General features: G+C 39.2%; 1 pseudogene; it reads right to left on the bottom strand.

Annotated features, from left to right (window-relative positions):
- Positions 1 to 6,771: 6,771 nt before the first annotated feature.
- Positions 6,772 to 7,826, bottom strand: LOC119807974 (annotated as a pseudogene).
- Between the last annotated feature and the right edge of the window lie 644 nt (positions 7,827 to 8,470).

The raw sequence follows: 8,470 nt of genomic DNA on the forward strand, positions 1-8,470 counted from the left end.
ATGAATTAGGGTACCTACTGCATTTTAGGAATATGAACTGGACTCAAATAATACACATTTACAAGACAAAAAAGTAGTACCTCCTGCCATTTTCCTGAGAATTTTTAGGAAAATAGTGAATCCTGTCTCTTTCCAAGAACGTAGTGTTCTTTCTAGTGTATCTCAAGTCCCTGGGCCTGATAAAACTTCTCTTCCCATTACTTATTCAAGTTGTAGATGTGTACTGCAGTGCTATAATAAGGCATTGAGTACTGTAGCTTTCTTTATGGATTTACTTTTATTTGATTAATCTATTTAACTTCAATAAAAAGCTAAATCTTTATGATCTTAGTTTCTTAGACAACAAACCATCAGCCTCTGCTCCTGTCCACTACTAGTTCCATGCTGTTCATGTTTCACAGGAAAGTGATTACATTTTTTACATAACATACATATTTATGTATCACAAAATGATGATAGAAGGCATTGTTGTGCTGTATTTTACTTAGTGTAAGTTCATTGACAATTGCATTTTACATTTAATTGCCTTAGTCTTACTCCATCTACATTTTAAAGCAGGAATGGTTCTGCCCTCTAGCTTTCCTAAGATGGTGTTAAGTCTTTCTTTCTATGAAGTCCTAGTCACCCATCTCCATAATCCAGAAATAAATAATCAAGTTAAAACCTCTTTGCTATCTCTCATGCCCTTTGGCCAAATTATGTGGTATCTTCAGGAATAGGGCTTTACTTCCAAGTTTTCACGATTAAAAAAGACCAATATTGGTAACCTGTACCATTCAGATGGTGTAGGACTTCCTGCTGTTTTTGTATTGCTTTCATTGGTTAATCAATAAAGACACTGTTTGGCTTGTTAGGGCAGAACTTAGGTAGGCGGAGAAGACAAAACTAAATGCTGGGTGGAAGGAAGCAGAATGAGAGAAAGCTACCATGGAGACACCAGGTCAGACATGCTGACTCTTTCCCAGTAATCCACCACCTTGTGATAAACACGGATTAATGGGGATGGGTTATATCAGGATGTGAGAGTTAGCCAATAGGAGGCTAAAACTAATGGCCAAGCAATGTTTTAATTAATACAGATTCTGTATGATTATTTCGGATGTAGACTAGCTGGGCGGCCAAAACAAGCAGCCTGTTTCTCTAGCTACAGACAATACAAACCAAGTACTAATTTTTTTCTTTTGAAACCTATAGCTCAAGGAGAATCATTACACCAACCCATTTGTAGTACTTCTATTCAAATATTTTAAATTATGTATTAATAAGATTATAACATTCCCATAAAGTCTTTGCAAATATCTTATGAGCCATTATGCTTCCCACAATTCTACTTATTGCTATGTTCCTACCCATTCCACAGTTAAAACTTACCTATTCTGTCTTTCCCTTTCTATAGATATAGCACCTGTATTCTATTACTCCTTGTCTTCTCAGTAAGTTTGTCTACTTTTTTAGCTTTTGCAGTTACACTGACTTAAACTGCAGTATAAATATTAAAACAATGGCCCATGTGAGGAAACAACATATAAAACTCACTTTTCTAAGGCTGGATAACACCTCTAATTAGCTTTTAACAGTTATGTCCATTTGCCTATGAGTTTCTGCAGAACTGAATAATAGACCATACTTGCTGGACATCTAGATATGTTCCACAACAAATTGACCCAGATTCAACTAAAAACAATAAGACTCATGATAATGTTGGTGTTCCCATAGAGTCAGTAGGACAAATGACAAAATAGATATAAAAATAGGAGGGAGACTCATTGGGTGAGTAGAGAAGACAAGATCCATATAATAAACAGTTAATTGAGGCTAAAGTTAATTGTATACATATATAAAGAATAAATAATATATATAAACAAATTAGTTAAATATTTTTACTGTAGGGAATTCTTTGTAACAATGAAAAATTGTTAAAAGAAATCCCACACCAGCTCAGAATTGAGATTAATAGGGAGTTATTTATTAAGGGGTAGATTCACAGATTACAGTCCTCTGCTTGAATTGGGAACAACAATCAAATTATGAAGACAGAAGAGAGCTAGAGCTTCTCTATACACTGGCATTTATAGTATAAGAGGCCACCCCAAAGTGGGAGGGTAACTTAAAGGCTAGGGGTATAGAAATTCTTACAGCATCTCCCCTTTTTGTTAGAAACAAGAAAGTTCTAAACCCAATAAAATTATATACAATAGGTACAAATATCGGGTATAAGAATTAGAATTGCAACCAGCATAAACCATATCAAGCAAGAAACAGGTGATAAATGTTTCAATAATTATACTATCCTAATGAGTTTAAGTCTTGTGTAATAGATAACTTGGCTAAGTAATAAGAGGAAAATAACTACAACAGTCTAATCTTCAACCCCATTGAAAACTTTTTCTTGTAAAAGTATCATGAAGAAAGAGTTTTTTAAATCAGTAACTATAACAAGCCATCCTTTTGGTAATAGAGAAGGCATAGGAATTTCAGATTGAAGAGGGCCCATAGACTGAATTACATTGTTGACAGCTCTTAGATCTGTCACCATTCTCCATTTACTAGATTTAATTTTTACAATAAATAAAGGAGAATTCAAAGGGCTGGTTGATTCTTCAATATGATGAACATCTAGCTGTTCCTGTATTAGCTCTTCTAAAGCCTACAGTTTGTCTTCTGTTAAAGTCTACTGTTTAACCCATGTTGGTTTCTTAGTAAACCATTTTAAATGTAGGGCCGCTGCTACCTTAAAAGGTTTGCTAGTTGTTTTGTGTTCTTGTACAGCCTGATGGCTGGTGACTTTTGTGTATAGTACTTTATAATATCCTTCCCAGAATTATGAGTACCTGGGCCTGGAAGAATGTTAATCTGGGTATTCCATTGCTTCAGCAGGTAACGACCCCATAAATTCACTGCAATATTAGCCACATATGATACCAGCTTTCCTTTCTGTCCTTCTGACCCTATGCATTCAACCCATCTCCTGCTTTGTTCCACTTGTGACTGGGTTACAAATTCTAGGTATTGAACCTCTGCCTCTCAAAGAGGCCAATTTAGATACCAAGATTCTGGAGTAATGATAGTCACGTCCACACCTGTGTCTATCAAACCCACAATTACAATGCCATTTATAAGCACTCTTAGCTTTGGTCTTTGATCATTTATGGAAGTCTGCCAGAATATAAGTTTCTGATTTTCTATTGGAATGTTTAATTTATCCTCCATGCTTATTCCATCATCCATAACAGTATGATCTTTTACAGAAGGATCTGAAGTTTTAAATTTTCCTGGTGAGCCATGTCCTCCATAGTGACTGGAAATGACTGGAAAATTTTTGACTTGGAGGCCTGAAAGAGGCCCCCGAAAACTTTCCCAGTGGTATCAGGTTGTCTTTTCTGTCCTTTGTCTAACTTCATTCATTGGCCCAATGTCGGTCTTTGCCACACCTTCTACATATACCTGAAGGCTGAGTCCTCCTATTCTTGCCATTCCCAGAGGAGAAATTAATCTTAGGAATGCCCTGTCTACAATCCATTCTCAGATGTCGTAGTCTTCTACAATAAAAACATCTGACATTTGATGTCTCCTCACACCATTGGAAATTTCTTCTCCTTCCCAGGTTTCCGTATTATAGCCAAATGTCCCGTGTTCATTATATTCAGTATCCATTCATTCATTGGTGCTGATCTAACCTATGAAGGCCCAAGTATCTTTTTGCATTCTAAGTTGACATTTTCAAAAGCCAGAAATTCAATAAGTACTCTTCTAGCGTCTGGGTCTGTTACCCCTATTTGTAAAGCCTTAGTTAATCTTTGTAAAAAAAAGTCACTAAAGGGTTCTCTTTGGCCCTGTTTAACCCTGGTATAGGATTCAATTTGTTTTCTTAATTCTTGAATTTTGTCCCAAGCATTTAAGGCTGCTTTGTGGCATAGGAACAAGATTTATTCATCATACACTGCTTGAACCTGTGGGTCAGCATTAGTGCCCTCACCAAGAATTTGTTCTTGGGAGGTCTTAAGTCCTTTTCCTTTTCCCTGTTGTCCTAAAATTTTAGCTTCTTCTCTGAAATAACATCAGTTGAGACCCATCTTCCAGGACTGCTGAAACTAACTGAAGCCAGTCATGTGGAGTAGCTTTAATGCTTGAAGCCCATGTCTTTACTATCTCTTTAACAAATGCAAAATGCAAGCTATAAGTTATTATTGATTGCTTAATTCCTTTCAGATCATTCATTCCTATAGGTATCCTTCTACCTTCTTTGGATCCTTTCGGGCCTTTAGAACTTGATGTTTTGTAAGAGTAGATTACAGGGTAGGGAGCTAAAACCCTGAGTGAGTTATCTCTGACAGGTACTGGCAATGTTAAATCCTGTCTTGTACCTTCTTTCCCTGCTCATCAACTCCAATAATTTCTTCAATTGTTTCAAATCTTTTTACTACTGTTTTTTGTAAAGTCCGAATCTCCTGGCCTGTATATATCTCTAGTGACTTCACTGAGGCACCTTGCCTTTCGTCCTCATTCTGTACATGTGATTCCAAATTCTGAAGTTTTTCCTTTAAAGATAATATCTCACCCTTGGACATTATTTGGATAGCATGCAGATTGCCTTCCTGTAGAGATACTCTATCTGCTAACCTATCACAACTTTTTAACAAATTTTGTTTGTCAAATTCAACACTATGCATTCTTTCAGATAATTTCTCAGTACCCTTTGGCATGAATTTTATTTTGTTTGTCAATTTAAATTTACCCTTTTCAATAGTATTATTTTTTTCAGGTAACTTCTGACTTTTGATGGTATTAATCCTGTCAGCTAGCTGTTCATTATTAATCTGTAATGACTGTATCATTTCCAAAGTGTCTCATTCGTGGCTCTGTTACGAAACCATTTTCTTAAGGATATGAAATGAAGAAAAAAACTGAGTCCAAATATCCAATAAATGGATGTATCTCAGTAATAATACAAGCCTTGTAGAATACAATCCATGATATTAGCAAAAAAAGTTTGTTGTAGGGAGTGCGGGTCCTTTCATTTGTCCTTGTAGCCTGGCTATCTTACACCCAAAATAATCACACAGAAACTGTATTCATTTAAACACTGCCTGGCCCATTAGCTCTAACTTCTTATTGGCTAATTTTTAAATCTTTATTTAACCCATTTCTTTTCATCTGTGTATCGCCACGTGACTGTGCCTTACCAGCAAGATTCTAACCAATGTCCATCTCAGGTAGGAGACCCACGGCATCTCCCACTCTACCCTTCTTCCAAGCATTCAGTTCTTTCTACTCTGCCTATCTAAATTTTGTACTATCAAATAGGCCAAGGCATTTTCTTTATTCATTATCCAATGAAAGCAACACACAAACAGAAGGAACTCCTACACCAAAAGTTACTAAAATTTTCCATGGTAATGTTGTCTGCAATTATATATTGATTCATTAATTACCTGCTACGAGGTCTGGTAAATTGTTTTAGGTGTTATTGTTGTCCAGCAGGTGTTGTGGTTGCAGAGTCATAACTAGTGGCACAACCTGGTACTATTAACAGTCCTTAGCTGCTGTGGTTCTTTTCACCTTGATGCTGGTTAAATATTGAGAAATATGCTTTTCTTGACAAACTAAAAGCAATTAAATCAATTCTGTACACAAAGCAAGAAGCCCAGAACTCAAGAGTAGGGAGGACAAACTGGAAAATGTGCAAGTCACCTCATGGCAGGTAACACAGCAGTGAGTGGAGTGTGTACAAGCTTGGGAAATTTCCAAGTTGGTATGCACACTTAGCTTTGCTGGAGCAGGGGTTTTACCTAAAAACCGCTTAGTGGGTAAAGACAAGCCAAGCAGACAGTGGTGGGAGACTTTTGGGCTGTGGACCGGTTAGGCCTTTAAGTCGGTCCATCAGGTAGGTGTGGAGCTCAGCCACACATGGGTGCCAGAAGAAGATGGACATGTAAAAGAAATCTCACACCAGCTCAGAATTTAGTATAATAGAGGGTTATTCATTTATGGGTAGACTCACAGATTATAGTCCTCTGTTCGAATGGGGCACAGCCAGAAGAGAGACTGCACACTCACTTTACATTGGCATTTACAGTATCATAGGTACGCCCAATTGGGTGAAGAACTTAAAGGCTACTGGCTGTAGAAATTTCTACAGCAAATGGTAATCTTTAATATGTTGCAATTAGAATGATCCAGTCTGTTCTAGAAAATAGTACTTTAAAGTTAAGTCATAATTATATGCTAGCATCAATTTTATTTTTTATTTATTATTTATTTTTTTGATAAAACAGAAGAAAATCTTAATTCTATTCAAACCCAGCCAGGGCTCTGTGAAGGTTTAAAGGTATAAAAATAACATCAAGACAGGAATAACACCCACATAAGTCACTGTGGCATCCAGTTTCTATTCACAAAGAAAAAGCTCCAGTCCATCTTTTAATTTTTTTGAAAAATTCCTGACATTACAGAACTAAACTGAAATGTATTAATATTCCACTCTTACATTTCCATGACAAACAAAAATTCATGAGCCAAAAAAAACCCAAAAAAAGGAAAAGGGGGGAGAAGCTTATAAAACTAAATATGGATATCTCAGTGTAACTGCTGAACAGAGAAAGAATTAAAACGCTTTTAATTAAAAAATCATGAGTGGATGATAAAGTGTGTAGAAACTGAAAATTTACAAACTATTTAAAACCTGGAATCGCTGACTGTTCAGAAACTACACAGATGGATCATGGGTGGAGGTGAACAGCAGAAAGGGATTATGGGTGAATCTGCACTGTTCTAGCTGCTCCCCATGCCACCTGTCTCCGAGGAAAGCCCGACATTGATTAGATACTGAGCCAGGCTGATGCTGGCAGCAGACCCAGTGATGGTGACCTGCCTATCAGTAGACGGATCTCATTGATTTTGGCGCCCTGACGCCCAATTATGCAGCCAATCAAATCATTTGGAATGGTGAGTTCATGAGAAGTAGTTTGAGCAGATGCATCCAAACCCCAATAGCCTTTCACCTCTGGAGAGCTGGATTCAATGCCACTGAATCCAGTGTTGCCATGGGTCATGGGAAAATGAGACTGTTGCATTGCCAACTGGTGCAGCTTGGTCAAATCTGGCTGTGGAATGGAATACTGTCCTTGAGTATAGGCCTCTAGAGGTGGTCCCTCCAGGTCAGGGTTGAGGCACATGGACAGGGTGGTGTGGGGAAAGCTCGCACTGTCGCTGCCTGTGCTGTACCTGTCCTGACCACCTGCAAAGATGACTGGAGAACTCGAGGGCTTGGGCCGGTATGGGATGGTCACGCCCTTCGGGGGGGACTGGGAGAGAGTCTCCAACATGACCACGCAGATCTGTTTGACACACTCAATGATGGATTACGGAATGCCAGCAATAGTGATTGCCCGCTCAGTGGAGTTGGGGAGCATATCCCCTGCCACCTGGACCTGAGCCCCTGTACTCTCTCTTATTTCCTTGATCTTGCAACCACCTTTCCCAATGAGAGAGCCACACTGACTAGCGGGAACCACGAGCCTTAAGGTGACTGGGAGTCTGCTGGCAGCTGTGCTATTGGTCATAGAGCTGCTTATGTCCTCTTCCAGTTTATCAATGATCATAGCAAAGGCTTTGAAGATGGCATTAGTCGGTCCAGCCAAAGTGATAATTCTCTCAGGACAATTCCTTTCTGAGATGTTGATCCGTGCACCACTCTCCTCGCGCATCTTCTTAACAGATTCTCCTTTCTTTCCGATGATACTGCCAACTTCCTTTCCATGCATAAGTAGCCCGATAGTAAGAGTGACATTTAATCCACCTTCAATCACACCGGTGTCCCTGTCTAGTAGTTACAGGGAGCTGGACTTTTGAGTGGTCAAGTCTTTGGTCACGGGTGGGAGTGAATGCCAAAACTGGAGGCGCGAGTCGACTGAGGGGAAAAGGGGAGCAGGCGGGAAGGGGAAGGGCTGGAGGCCGGGGGCGGAACAATAGGGGCAGGCGGGAAGGCGAGGGGATACCCCGCTGGCGGGCGGAGGAGGGGGGTGGAGGAGGAGGAAGGGGAAAGAGACCCCGGGGCGGGTGGAGGGCGGCGGAGGGCGGGCGGACGGGCGGGAGGGAGAGGGCGCAGGCTACGGCTGCTCTGGCTGCTGCCTCTGCTGGTCTGGGCGCTAGCATCAATTTTAAAATTCTGCTACTGACTCTTGAAATTATTAGCTTTATGGACACAATTCATTTGGGAGAAACAATCCCTAGATAGATTAGAGACATGGAACAATCTTTAGGCCAGGTTTAATAGAGTGTGAAAGTATTTTTTTCATTTTATTCTAAATAAATAAGATAATTTTTCTTATCAAAATGATTTCTACCTTCATAACAGAGCAACTATTCACTTAGTATTCATCATATGACAGAGTCGTGATAATTAACCATATCTACTGAGACAGTGGCTAATGATATGTGGTGAGATGAGATGGCTGATTGTGTAACATTA

This window comes from Arvicola amphibius, chromosome 1, assembly GCF_903992535.2.
Source record: "Arvicola amphibius chromosome 1, mArvAmp1.2, whole genome shotgun sequence".
Classification (NCBI taxonomy): Eukaryota; Metazoa; Chordata; class Mammalia; order Rodentia; family Cricetidae; genus Arvicola; species Arvicola amphibius.